The sequence below is a fragment of the Callithrix jacchus genome, chromosome 18, assembly GCF_049354715.1.
Source record: "Callithrix jacchus isolate 240 chromosome 18, calJac240_pri, whole genome shotgun sequence".
Taxonomy (NCBI): Eukaryota; Metazoa; Chordata; class Mammalia; order Primates; family Cebidae; genus Callithrix; species Callithrix jacchus.
Window position 1 is genome coordinate 31,495,869 of NC_133519.1, and position 14,823 is coordinate 31,510,691.

The 14,823-nt window shown below is 39.1% G+C and overlaps 1 long non-coding RNA gene across 1 annotated transcript in view; it reads left to right on the forward strand.

The window, feature by feature from the left end:
• The first annotated feature begins 12,329 nt into the window (after positions 1–12,329).
• Positions 12,330–14,823, forward strand: part of LOC144580266 (uncharacterized) — a 145,338-nt gene continuing 142,844 nt past the window's right edge. Inside the window, exon 1 of the long non-coding RNA XR_013529549.1 lies at positions 12,330–12,449. This is a non-coding gene — a long non-coding RNA (uncharacterized LOC144580266). The remainder of the gene's footprint in view (positions 12,450–14,823) is intronic.

A 14,823-nucleotide genomic window follows, 5' to 3' on the forward strand; every position in this document is an offset into this window, starting at 1 on the left:
GAGGCTAGAGCAGATGATGACTAGAAGACCAAAACCCAGGATGTTATTTCAACACTATAGGACAGAGAGGCTGAGGACTTAAATTAGAGTAGCATCAGGGGAATTGGGTAGTAGACACTGGACATATAAGATATTCAGGAATTAGATGTTTGGGGACCTGCTGACTGATTATAGGCATAATGCCTCAGAAAAGTACTTCTGTTTGTAAGAGTTCACATTATGATTTATATGCATATGCTTATGATACACTGCAGGAGATAAAAACCACTATTTCAAGAAGAAAGGTATGTAATACAGGGAATTAGGTGCTTGCAAAAAAAAAAAAAAAAAAAAAAAGAAGGGAGGGGCTGAAAGAGCAGAAACTAGGAGGTTGCTGCAGGACTGGTGCAGTCACACCAATAGAGCTACTAATCCGGAGGACAGGAAATGCTTTTTATCACTGCAGATGCTTTCAACATACCAATTGTGGGACTAAAGGGTGGAACATGAAGCTCAGCTGATATAAGCACACCTGTTGAAATACATTTGCCCATCAACATTGTCATGAAAATTTAGCTTTTGCTTCCCTTTGCTTTCTTTTTTTAAATTGTTATATTTTAAATTCTGGGCACATGTGCAGAATATGCAGGTTTGTTACATACACATACACATACACATGCCATGGTGGTTTGCTTCATCCCTCACCCTGTCATCTACATTAGGTATTTCTCCCAATGCTGTCCCCTCCCCTTTCCTCCCACCCCTGCTATCTCTCTCCTAGACCCCATCCCCTGACAGGCCCTGGTGTGTGATGTTTCCCTTCCAGTGTCCATGTGTTTTCATTGTTCAACATTCACTTATGAGTAAGAACATGCAGTGTTTGGCTTTCTGTTCTTGTGTCAGTTTGCTGAGAATGATGGTTTCCAGCTTTCTGCCCAGCAAAATAAAATATCATTAGAGTTAACTGGCAACCAACAGAATGGGAAAAAATTTGTGCAATCTATCCATCTGACAAAGTTAATATCCATAATTTACAAAGAACTTAAATTTACAAGAAAAATAATTAAAAAAAAATAAACCCATCAAAAAGTGGGCAAAGGATATCAACAGACACTTCTCAAAATAAGACATTTATGTGGCCAACAAACTTAGGAAAAAAGCTCATCATGGTTGGTCATTCGAGAAATGCAAATCAAAACCACATTGAGATACCATCTCACACCATTTAGAATGGCAATTATTAAAAAATCAGGAGACCACAGTTACTAGAGAGGATGTGGAGAAATAGGATCACTTTTATATTGTTGGTGGGAGTGTAAATTAGTTCAACCATTGTGGAAGACTGTGGTGATTCCTCATGGATCTAGAAATCAAAATACCATTTGACCCAGGAATCCCATTACTGGATATATACCCAAAGGATAATAAATTGTTCTATTATAAAGACACATGCACACATGTGTTTGTTGTGACACTGTTCACAATAGCAAAGACGTGGAACCAACCTAAATGCCCACCAATGATAGACTGGATAAAGAAAATGGCACATACACACCATGGAATACTATGCAGTCATAAAAAGGATGAGTGCATATCCTTTGCAGGGACACGGATAAAGCTGGAAACCATCCCTTTGCTTTCTGAGCCTAGATGTCTACCTCACTGGCAAAATTAATTGCATCTAAGCCCTAACTACAAGAGAGTCTTAGAAATTTACATATTTAATACAATTCCTTTCAAAATATAAATGGCATTTTTCATGCAAATAGGAAAAAGAAGTCCTAAAATTCATATGGAACCAAAAATAAATGGGTTATATAAACATTTTAACAATGTTCTTCCAATTAATGAACAGTAAATATCTTTGCATTCTTTTGTGTCTTCCTCAGTTTCTTTAATCAATGATTAGTTTTCAATGTCCAGATTTTTCACCTTATTGGCTAATTGTATTCCTAAGTATTTTTTCTTTTTGATGCTATTGTATATGGAATTTATTTCTTAATTTTTTTTGGATAGTTTGTTGTTAGTGTATATAAATGCAATCAAGTTTTAGTGTTGACTTCGTATCCTGCAACTTTACTGAATGTGTTTTTCAGTTCTAAAGCTTTTTGGAGAAGTCTTTAGGGCTTTCTATATAAAACATGATGTCAACTGCAAACAAAGACAACTTATCATTTTCCTTTCTGATTTGAATTCCTTTGTTTTTCCTCTTGCTTGATTGCTCTTGGTAGGACTTTCATTTCTATATTGAATAGAAGGGGTGAGAGTTAGCTCTCTTATTTTGTTTCTGATCTTAGAAGAAAAGCTTTCTTTTCAGCTTTTTACCATTTTGCATGAAATTAGCTGTAAGCATATTATATATGGTCTTATTATTTTAAGGTACATTCCTTGTATATGTAATTGTTGAGAATTTTCTTCTTGAAAGGATGCTGACTTGTCAAACACTCTCTCTACATCAATTGAGATTATCTTCTTTTTTGTCTTTTTGTGATTTGATATATCACATTTATTGTTTTTTATATGTTAAACCTTCCTTCTAGCCCAAGGATAAATCCCACTTGGTTACAATGTATAATCATTTTAATGTCTTGTAAACTCAGTTTCTTAGAGTTTTGTCAAGAATGTTTTCATCTATGTTCATTAGGGATATTGGCCTAGAATTTTCTTTTCTTACAATATCCTTGTCTGGTTTTGTTTTGAAGATAACACCGGCCTTATAAAATGAATTTGATTTCCTCTAGTTCAGTTTTTTGGAAGAGTTTAAGAAGGAGTAATATTAATTTAACTATGAAGTTATCTTTTTCTGGGCCCTTTTTCTCTCTCTCTTTATTTCCTTTTCTTTTCTTTCTTTCTTTTTTATTGTTTTGAGAGTGGATCTAGCTCGGTTTCTCAGGCTGTAGGGCAGCAGGGCTATCTCTGCTTATAACAACCTCCACATCCCTGGCTCTCCCTCTCCCTCTCACCTCAGCCTTCTGAGTGGCTGGGACTTCCTGTGCACACCACCACACCTGGCTAATTTTGTATTTTTTGTAGAGATGGGATTTTACCATGTTTCCCAGGCTGGTCTCAAATTCTTGGGCTCAAGCAATGCACTCACTTTAGCCTCCCAAAGTGCTGGGATTATAGGCTGGAGCATATTCTATGTGCACTTGAGACAAAAGCCCTGGTCCTGGGCTTTTCTTTATTGGAAGATTTAAAATTACTATTTCAATTTTTTGTTTATCTGTTCAGGCTTTTTATTTCTTCTTCCCTCAACTTGGGTATGTTACATGTTTCTAGGAATTCATATATTTCCTCTAGATTATTCAACTTGTTGGTTATTATTATTCATAATAGCCCCCTATGATCTTTTTAATTTCTGAGGCATCCATTATTATGTCTCTTTTTTCATATATTTTAAATGTAGGCATTTATCTCTATAAACTCTGCTCTTAGAACTGCTTTTCCTTCATCTCTCAGTTTTAGTATTTTTTTTCTCTCAAGATATTTTAAAATGTTCTTTTTGATTCCTCCTTTTTCCAGTGATTGTTCAGGAGAATGTTATTTAATTTACATGTATTTGTGAATTTTCCACAGTTCTTTATGTCATTGATTTCTGATTTAATACCACTGTGGTCAGTAAAGATATTTGATATGATATCAGTCTTCTTAAATTTGTTAAGACTTGTTTTGTGGCATAACATATTATCTATCCTGGAGAATATTCTGTGTACACTTGAGACAAATGTGGGCTCATAGGTAGAAAGGATTCATCTCCAGATAAGACGTTGGACTTGGGACTCAGAACTTGGGACTTTTGAGTTAATGCTAGAATGAGTTAAGACTTTTGGGACTATTAGAAGGGATGATTATATGCAATGTGAGAAGGACATGAGATTTTGGGGCCAGGGGTGGAATGATGCAGTTTGGATGTTTGTGTTCTCCAAATCTTATGCTGAAATGTAATCCCCAATGTTGGAGGTGGGGCCTGGTGGGAGGTGTTTGGATTATGGGGCCATATTGCTCATGAATGGCTTATTGCCATTCCTTTGCAGATCAGTAAGTTCTTGCTCTGGTAGTTCACTCAAGGTCTGAGTGGCACCCCCTCTTTTTCTTGCTTCCTCTCTGGCCATGTAACATGCTTACTTTCCTTGACTTTCTGCCATAATTGCAAGTTTCCCAAGGCCCTTCCTAGAGGCAGATACTGGCACTATGCTTCCTATACAACCTGAAGAAAAGTGAGTGAAAAATAAAACCTCTTTCTTTATAAATTACCCAGCCTCAGGTATTCCTTTATAGGAATGCAAGAACAGACTAACACACCACATATAGTATTCTTGGTTGGCATTTTATTTTTCTTTCAGCATGTTGACTATATTATTCCATTTTGTCCTACAGAGTTTCTATTGAGAAATCTACTGATTGTCTTACAGGTGTTGTCTTGTAAGTAATGAATCACATTTTTCTTGATGCCTTTAAAATTCCCCATCTTTGACTTTTGCAAATTTGATTATGTGTCTCAGTGAAGATCTCTTTATGTTTAATCTAACTAGAGTTCTTTGGGATTTATGAATCTGAATGTTTAGCTCCCTTTCTAGATTTGGAAAGTCTACTGTCATCATTTCTTTATATAAGCTTTGACCTCTTTCTTTGTTTGTTTGTGGGGCTCTTATAATGCATTTATTGGTTCACTTGATGGTTTCCCATTAGTCTTGTAAACTTTCTTGACTATCACTCTTTTTTCTTTTTTGTTTCTCTCACCATGTAATTTCAACTGCCCTGTCTTAAAGTTTGCTGACTTTTCTTTTTTTCTGCTTGATCAAGTTGAAGTTCTATATGGAGTCTTTCAGTTCTGTAATTGTGTTTTTCAGCTTCAGAATTTTTGTGTGTATTTTTTAAATGGTTTCTATCTCTTTGTTAAACTTACTTTGTTTGTGTATTTTTCCCCTGATTTCGTTTAGTTGTCTTACTTTGTTCTATTTTAGCTCACTGGACTTCTTTAAGGCAATTACTTTAAATTCTCTTTAAGTAAGTTTGTGTATTTTCATTTCTTTAGGGATGGTTTACTGGTGCTTTATTCCTTTGGTGTGTCACATTTCCAGATTATTTGTGATCTTGTGGTCTTGAACTACTGATGGCAGATATTAAAAATCAGGGACCTCTTCTAGTTGTTAGAGACAAGTTTTGTCAGGGAAAGCCCTTTACAGTCAGACTGGGCAGAGATTCTTGGCAGTCTGACATACAAATTCCACAACAGGTTTGCTGCTGAAGTCCTCAGGTGAGCTGGCTTGGTGCCTAAGTTAGGTGAACAGGTCTGGTGCCTAGGTTCACAGAGGTCAGCTTGATGCATAGGTCCATGGGAAAGACTTGGAGCCTGGGTTCACTGGGCTTGGCCTGAAGCTACAGCCATGTGGACAGGCCTGGTGTTTGCATCTACAGGGGCCATGATAGCACTGTGGTTTATTGGGGTGGGCTGGTGACTGTTCATGGGGATGGACCTCAAGTTTGTGTCCACAGGAGCTAGCCTGGCACTGGGGAAGTTCTTAGGCCTGGTACTGGGGTGGGCCTAAAACCTGGATTCTCAGTGGTTCATTTGGTGTCTGGGGCCATGAGGGCTGCTGATCTGACTCAGGCATGTCTGGAAAACTGGGTTCACAGGGGTCATCCTGCAGCCTAGGATGATTATATATGGCCCAACACCTGGTTGGGCCTAGAGCCTGGGTCTGTGAGGACTTGTCTGGCACTGGTATTTACTAGGGCAGGGCTGGTAATAGGGTCCACAGCAAAGTTGCATACTCATTTTCTTCTCCTTACTTAAACGAGTAAGGAGAAACTTGCAGAGCTGTGCTGCCTAGGCTTGGGGGAGAGGTAATGCAGGTAGTGTGAAACTGTCCCTCCTATCCTCTTCTATGTGTCTTTTCTTATTTCTGTGCTGCGTTCAGGTGCTGTAATCTCTCACCTGGATTCCTTAGGTCTTGTGCAAGTATTTTTGTTGTGGATGGTTATTAAAATTAATATTATTGTGAGAGAATGAGCACTGAAAACTCCTCTTCCACCAGCTATATTCTCTAGTGTTTTCTTATTAATAACACAGGAAAGTGATTAAATTCATCTGCCATGAGATTTTAAACTCTCTGGTACCCTGGGATTTGGAACTGACTTTATTTCTTACCACAGGAATGCTAAGAGCCATTCTTTCTTTGTTTTGAATATAATTTGCTGTGTTTATCTTTTCAAGCAAGTCTATGCCAAATACATTTTTGGTCATTATTACTGATTGCAAAACACATTCTCTACATTTGTTGTGTTATAGGAGCAGCTTCAGGTTTGGATCCACCTAAATCTTTCTTTTGACATGGTCAAGGGGAAGAGTGAAGGAAGGCAGTGAATTAGATGCTGAAAAGGTTTCCAAGTTTGAGATTAGGTTAATCGCTGTAAAAAGAAGATATTTTCTTTTCTTTCCTCAAATGGCATTACTGTTTAATCAAAACATTTCCAGATTCAAAATCCCCTATTGTCATCCAAATCTGACTTCCAGGACTGATATTCAACTCAGTTGTATTTATTCACTAACTCATTTAATCATTCATTTTCACACACATACACACACACATATGTGATGTATTATACTCTAGGTCCTGTTCTAAGCACTGGGGATTCAGCAGTGAACAAGTTCAACTAGCTGTTGAGAAGTTACAGGCAATATGGAAATAAATGAAACACTGCTCCATCATTCATTGATTTTTTTTCTAATATGTATGTATTTGTGTATGGAGAAGGATGACAGTGCAGAGGGGAGAGATTAAGACAGCTATAGGCATAACTAGTACAGGTAAAAATGTAAGTGACACCAAAAAGCATCTAAATTGCTTTAGCGATTCTAAGGAGATAGAAAAACACATCTATGGAGAGTAACTCAAGAAAGCCTCAAAGGAGGAGGAGGATTTAAACTCATTTGAGATGGGTTTAAAGAATGCTTTCTGATTAAGTTACATTCTCTCAACTTCGAACATGTTCTTTTATACTGTGCTTTGTGTTGCTGGGGCTGGGACTCTGCAAACCTCATTCCCCTTTGCTCCGTCCTGGTTGCTTCCTGGTCCTGTTAGTATTGTTGCAGAAAAAGGTCTTCCCCTCTGCAGCCATGCTGGTGCTAGTTCTGATTTATAGTTGTTCCCAAACTCTAGAACAAGTTTCTTCATGTGACTTCAGGTAAAGCAGCACCAGGCAGCTAGCACCCTCTTCAGAGATGAGATTCAAGCTCTGCAAATTCCTCCTAAGCCTCCACATTTTAATAATACCAACCTGTTCCTGTTTTCTCTTCTGGCATAGAAGCAGCAGCTCCTTCTATAGAAACTATCTGTGACACTCTGTGTTCTCTTTCTGCCTTTAAGACTCTGATACCTTGCTAATACTTTAAAATACTGTATTTGTATTAGTCCATTTTCACACTGCTGTTAAATTCATACCAGAGACTGGGAAATTTACAAAAGAAAGAGGTTTATTAGACTTACTGGGAAAGCCTCACAATCATGACAAGGTTGAAAGGCACATCTCTTATGGCAGCAGACAAGAGAAAAGAGAGCGTATGCAGGGAAACTCCCCTTTTTAAAACCGTCAGATCTCATGAGACTTATTCACTATCATGAAAACAGCACAAGAAAGATCTGCTCCCATGATTCAATTACCTCCCAGTGGGTCCCTCCCACAACACAATGGCATTCAAGATGAGATTTGTGTGGGGACACAGCAAAGCCATGTCAATATTCTCTATGTTAAAATTACTGGTAAGGTTTCTCTTTCCTGAAAGCACCTTAACTGATACAGAAGTTGGTGCCAGGAATGGTCCAAGAAAATGGAAACTTAAAAATAAAATATTGGGATTGGTTTGGTCATGTCTTTGGACTTGAATGCAGTGCTGAGTGCCTTAAAAATTGGGAACTGTGATGTAGTAATGCATGCAAGCAGTGGCATCACAATTAACCACATTATCACCTATATTTGATTGTGAGAAGTACCTACTGAAGCAGGTCCCTTGGTGGGGCAGGGTGGGGGTAGGGCAGATGACAAGTGGCTGCTGCATTTACCTGTATGATTATAGTAATGACCACAAGATCAAGGGTAGGAATGGTAGCTTCTGAGTGCAATGAAGCTGTTAAGAAAGAAGATGACAGGCACAGGTTTTTAAACTCTCAGCTCAAGTCATGCCAGATAGCCAGAGTGCTCCTGTGGTGGAATTAAAATTGTCTTTTATTTCTTGCAACAAAGGTCCAACTATTCTGAAAATCAGAACAAATTTTAATGTAGCAGTTTCCAGAATGACAACTTATGCTGAATACCCTGCCTCATCAAGTCTTTTAATGAAGTTGAGAATCTCAAATCTTTGAATCACTTTGGGCTTCTCTTTCTAGTGGAAGCATCCCAGCATCCCAAGTCTGAGGATGCTGAAAAATCCTATAATAACCTCACCTATGGCAATTGCTTTGTAAAAGGATGGCTACTCTCCTCAAGATCTACCCCAATCCAGCCTTTGCTGCCATTAGATTCATGATTAGTTAGATCTCAGTATGCTCTAGGGAAAAAAGTACAAAGTCTGACCCCAAAGAAAAGAATTTAGATTTAAGATGGGTTTGGAAAATGCCTGGATTTCAGGTAGGGAGATAAGCATAAATATATATATATGAAGGTGGGTTTATTCAAGGAGAAAACTCTAGATAGTATAGTTTGTCTGGAACATAGTTACAAATAAGACTGGAAAAGTAGCTTTAGGCATATTTGGGAAGTCCCTTGCATGAGATTTAAATGGGGGGAAAGAAGAACCAGTAAAGAATTTTAAGCAAGAGTAATGTGTTTTAGAGGCTCACTGCAGGAAGATGAATCTGGCAGTGGTCTTCAGGATAAACTGTAACAGGGAAACTAAAATCTGGCTGGCCAGTTAGAGGCCTCTTCCAACAGTCTAAGAAATTATGATAGCTGGAAGTGGGATGATATGTTCCATGTAATCGGGAGGCTGAGATGGAGGGATTGCTTGAGCCCAGGAGTTCCAGGCCAGCTTGGACAACATAACAAAAACCTGCCTCTAAAAAAAATAGAAACAACATGAACAAAAACAAATAAAAAACACAGGCAGCAAAAGCAAAATTGACAAATAATACCATATCAAAATAAAAAAATAATGATAGCCAGATCTAATTTGCCAGAAGCGGAAATCACGAGATAGAAAGATGCAAAAGACATATAGAAAGTAGACTTTATAGAACCTATCCTTAGATTGCAACTGGGGATTCAAGCCAGGAGAAGAGAGAATGAGGTTGAAATATTGAGTCTGGGTATGGGTAGCATAAAAATGAGACAGACAGAGAAAGAAAGAAATATATATGAAATAATGAAATAAGTTGGTTGAAGGCAAAGTTGGGTAGGGACAAGCAATGAAGATGGCAGAAAGGAGCATTCTGCTGATTTAAAATGAGATCTTACTGGGATAAAATAGAAGGAATTTCAAGTGGATTTCTGCAGTACAGATTAGGGAAATATAGAACTTCAGAATATTGACAAATTGACTAGAAATCCATCAGGCTTGGGGCTGATACACTGTAAGTAATATAGTTTCAGTAGCTCAAGAAAAAGTACACCTGGGACTCAAAGGTGGTTTGTAGCCATTGGCCTCGCATGTTTCCTGGGTCACTGGTTTACAACTAGAGGACTGGACTAGATAACTTCTAAGGGAATTTAGTTTCTATTATTCTATGTCATGGTATTTTCTTCTCCATTAATTTGTGTATTTTTAAATAGACTGTTTTACCTTGATAGAATGTGACTCTCTTAAAAGAGGGATTCCCATGAAAAACGATGAGTTCGTGTCCTTTGTAGGGACATGGATGAACCTGGAAACCATCATTCTCAGCAAACTGACACAAGAACAGAAAATCAAACACTGCATGTTCTCACTTATAGGCGGTTGTCGGACAATGAGAACACATGGACACAGGGAGGGGAGTACTACACACTGGGGTCTGTTGGGCGGAAATTGGGGAGGGACAGCAGGGGGTGGGAGTTGGGGAGAGATAGCATGGGGAGAAATGCCAGATATAGGTGAAGGGGAGGAAGGCAGCAAATCACACTGCCATGTGTGTACCTATGCAACAATCTTGCATGTCCTTCGCATGTACCCCAAAACCTAAAATGCAGTTTAAAAAAAAGTGGGATTATTTTAATCTAATTTCCTGTTGAATCTCCAGATTCTAGAATATACCCTAGTACATAACTAGTAGAAAAACTGCTGGTAGAAAGCATGAATTCTGTTTGCCCTTTACTATTATCATTTTTATGGAAACTATTGCACTGGAAAACATGATAGTTATTCAGGAGCTGAACTACTGTGCTATGGTTTGGATATATTTTGCTTGGCCCTGTCAAGTCTCAGGTTGATATTTGATCCTCAGTGTTGGAGGTGGGTCCTGGTGGGAGGTATTTGGATCTTTGGGGTGGACCTCTCATGAACTGCTTGGTGTCATTCTGACAGGAGTGAGTTCTCACTCTTAGTTCTGTGAGAATTGGTTGTTAAAAAGAGTCTGACTCCTCCTCCTCTCTCTGTTGCTTCCTACCTTACCATGTAATTTCTGTACACATCAGCTCCTCTTTCCTTTCCATCCTGAGTGGAAGCAGCATGAGGCCCTCATCAGAAGCAGATGCTAGTGCAGTGCTTCTTATACAGCCTGCAGAACCATGAGCCAAAGAAACCTTTTATCTGTATAAATTACCCAGCCTCAGATATTCCTTTATAGCAGCACATATGGGCTGAGACACAGCGGTACTGGAAAGCTATTTGCAGTAGAGCAGCAGTGTAAAAATAAGCAGATCATGTCACCCCCACTATTATCTGTTTGTTCCACAGGAAGAAAACTGCTTGAAAACAGGCTGGAGGAACAACATAAAACACTGATAGGAGTAGTGTTATCTGACAGGATGCAAATGACACAGTGAAATGTAGATAACCATTAGGCATTATCTTGCTGAAAGTTTTTCATTCTTTCTTTCTTTCTTTTTTTTTTAGATGGAGTCTTGCTCTGTTGCCAGGCTGGAGTGTAGTGGCACAATCTTGGCTTATTGCAACCTCGGCTTCCTGGGTTCAGGTAATTATTCTGCCTTAGGCATCTGAGTAGGTGGGACTACAGGTGCCCACCACCATGCCTGGCTATTTTTTGTATTTTTAGTAGAGACGAGGTTTCACCATGTTGGCCAGGATGGTCTTGATCTCCTGACCTCATGATCACTCCACATCGGCCTCCCAAATTGCTGGGATTACAGGTGTGAGCTACTGTGCCTGGCCTGGAAAATTTTTAAAAGTTATAACATTTATCTTTGAAGGCCCTGAGCTGAAATTCATAGCTCAGAGCTCCTCCTTAATTTGTACAAGCTTGGGAGAGGAAGATTAATAATTGCCAATTGTGCCTTCACACAGAAGCACATTTTCACTTAAACACAGAGAAATTCTGTCTGCTGAGTTTGCTGTTCCTCATCACTAAGCCAATTCACACCAAGGTGGAAGGTGAACAATGGTCAGCTGCAGGGTCTGGAATCAGTCTTGTTTTGGTAATACTGGTATCTGGTATAAGCTCTGCACCTGTTCCTTCACCAAGCCTTTGGTAAATCCTCCTGGGCTGGCTCCTTCTAGTGGTCATGAGAAGTTGCAGATCTCCAGCTGCAGGGAGTCTAACTGACTAATGGACCCAAGCTGCTCTTTGAATGCTGCCTTAGAACTGAGGCTATACTTGTCCAGGCTATTCCCAGCCAATGATTGAGTATGGCAGGGATACCTAGAAGGCCCCTTCCTTGTAGACACAGGACTCCTCTGATGCCCAACTTTGGTTCAGGCATTCCCCCGCAGCTTTGCCAAACCATTCCTAGACTGCCTGGCAGTCTGGAATGTTTTCACCCATCTCTCCTCCCCTCACATCTTTGTTTGGGGTCATACTTCCATCCCTGTCTGACAGCTCTCTCTGTCTTTTACAGCTCCTTTCCTATTAGCTTTCACAGATATTCTCCTGATGAATTCCTTGCATGTTTAGTCCTGCGTTGTCATGTGCTTCTTGGGGGACTGTTTTTAGAGAACATACCCATGCTCTATGATTTGACTAATTGGAGCCTTATTCTGATCTCTCGACCACTTGATTGGGACTCTGGTATTCTTTCTGGTTCTTAAGGGTATCCCTTGCCTGTAATTAGGAGCTAAATCATTTCTTCATGCCATTTACTTCTGGCTGGAGTCTTATCCCACCAGTGTGTGGGCTATCTAAAATGACATTGGTCTTCTGGAATCATTTGTAAGACTTTGACACTTGTTACAACTGAGAAACTCATATTGTCTTCATCATAGCTATGACCAAGAAACCAAGAAACTTACTACCTCATCCTCTTGGATGCCAGCTATGAAGCGAATCAAGTTGGACTCTGGAATTTTGACCACTTGCCGCCTTTCTTTCTATCATTGTCAAGTAAGTTGCATAAGCCTGTGATATACATGATTTTGGACTTTGTTCCTTTTCACACTGGCCTACAGTTGAGGTACCAGATTCTCATACATCAATAATTAGAGAGTAATCACTTATATAACATGTTGAAATCTACTCCCTTCAAGAAAGGTGACATTTTTCAGCTGTTTTCTTAATGGGAAAACATTCTTAGTGGGAGCAAACTACAGATCCTTTAATGAGATTAGTGTGAAAGCAGAAGAAATGTGAAGGCAGTGGCTATTTGAGTGGCATGAAAATATTCTACAGGGACACAAAGGCAGAAAGGGGAAGCTGGTAACTTCACAGTAAACCTAATTGCCTCCCTAGTTTTTCCTAATATCGGAAATGACTTTCTGCAGACCTGTGTCATGAACTTAACACAGAGAGGATTGAAACGTCTGCTTTTTGGATAACTACACAGTTACACAACAAACAAGAGGGTATACATTTTCAGGTGGAGACTAGTATTACAACTTAATCCTTTTGGCAATCCGAGATGCACAATTATCCTAACCAACTTATGTTTCCAACTTAGAACACTCTCTATTTTCAGGGCTTTATCCATAGTTAAATCTGCTAACCAAGCCTATGAAGAGAAGTTTGAATACAGCAGGGATAAATCTCTGCAGGAGAAGGTTTGAGGAGTGTAGGTACCAGCTCAGAATTATAAGATGGTGGACAGAACTTCTTTTGTTAAATATTATTATCTTAACCCAAGAGAACTGTCAATAGACAGCTGAGTTTCTGGATTATAGGTGCTTCCGTCTTGTCGTAAGATTAACCAGAAGCATGCAAGGAATTGGAAGTTTCCTTGGTCTACCACTGCCTCTTTGTGTATGAATTTCTTCATCTGTAATATGGGTGTAGAGAATGTTCTGGTAAGTTTACTGCTATTCATGAAAAGAGGGTGTAAGGTAAATATGAGAGCACTTGGAGAAAAATGTCCTGTCCTATGAATACAAGGTAACTCCACCTGTATAAAATGGCGAAAATAGTTAACCAGACAACCATGTAGACATCATGCAGCAAGTAGATTAGCCTCATGGTTTTGTACCATGAACTTCTTTCCACGAATTGACTATTATCCCTAAAATAGCTTCAAAGTAAGTAATATTCTTGTGTCTTAGTCAGTTTGGGCTGCCATAACAAAATATAAGAAATAGCGTGGCTTAACCACATACATTTGTTTCTCAATGTTTTTGGAGGCTGGAAGTCTGAGATCAGCTGCTAGCAGTGTTGGATGAAGGCTTTTTTACTTGTTTACACACTGCTATCTTCTTGCTGTGTCCTTACGTGATATAGCAAGAAGGGTGACAAGATCCTGTTTGTATTTGAGAAAACTTACTCTTGCTGCTGTACACAAAATTAAATGTTAAGATGCAAGAATGGAATCAAGTAGGAGACTCAGAGAATAGTGGGTAAGAGTTGATGGCGGCTTTGACCTAGGTGGAGACCATGGAGGGAGGCAGAAGTAAGGACATTTGCTGACACTGTAGGTAGGGGAATGGTGAGGTGTTATGGACTGACTTGTGTCACAATCAAATTTATGTGTTGAAGTTCTAACCCTTAGTACCTTAGACTGTCACTATATTTTACCACAGCATTCTTAAAGAGGCTATTAAGTTAAAATGAGGTCATAGGGTGGTTACCAATCCAATATGATAGGTTTCTTTATGAGAAGAGGAAATTCGGTCACAGGCATATGCAGAGGAAGACTGTGTGAAGACACAAGGAGAGGAAGAAGTTATCTACAAGCCAATGAGAGAGGCTTCAGAAGAAACTAACATTGCTGACACCCTGATCTTGGGTTTCTAGACTCGGGAATTGTGAGAAAATAAATTTTTCTTCTTAAACCACCCAGTCTGTGGTGCTTTCTTATGGCAGCCCTGGCTAACGAATACAGGAGGCAGCTAAAGGAATTGAGGCTTATGCCTAGTTTCGTGGCTTGAGAAATGTGATATTTAGAGGTCTCCTTACGAGGATGAGTAAGATAGAGGAAAGAACATGTTTGGGATCCACATGGGAATGTTGGTGGTGGGGAAAACTGAGAGGGAAATTTAATAGTTTATGTACCTGCAAGAAAAGATATCAAGGAGGAGGTAGTGGTATGTGCAAATCTGAAAATTTTATAAATTATTACGCAGATGATTTAAACAAATAAATTTGGACCCTCTCATTCATTCTCAGTCCCTTCTGGATTTCAACAAAAAGGGCTGATTATATGGGGCTAGTATCATATATCAAGGTCAGTAAGATGGATTGTCCATTATTTTGTATTGAATAGAACTATGTACTGCATGACTTCTGTGTCTCTAAAAGTCAACGGACCTTGGACAGATACAAAAGGTTAAATGTC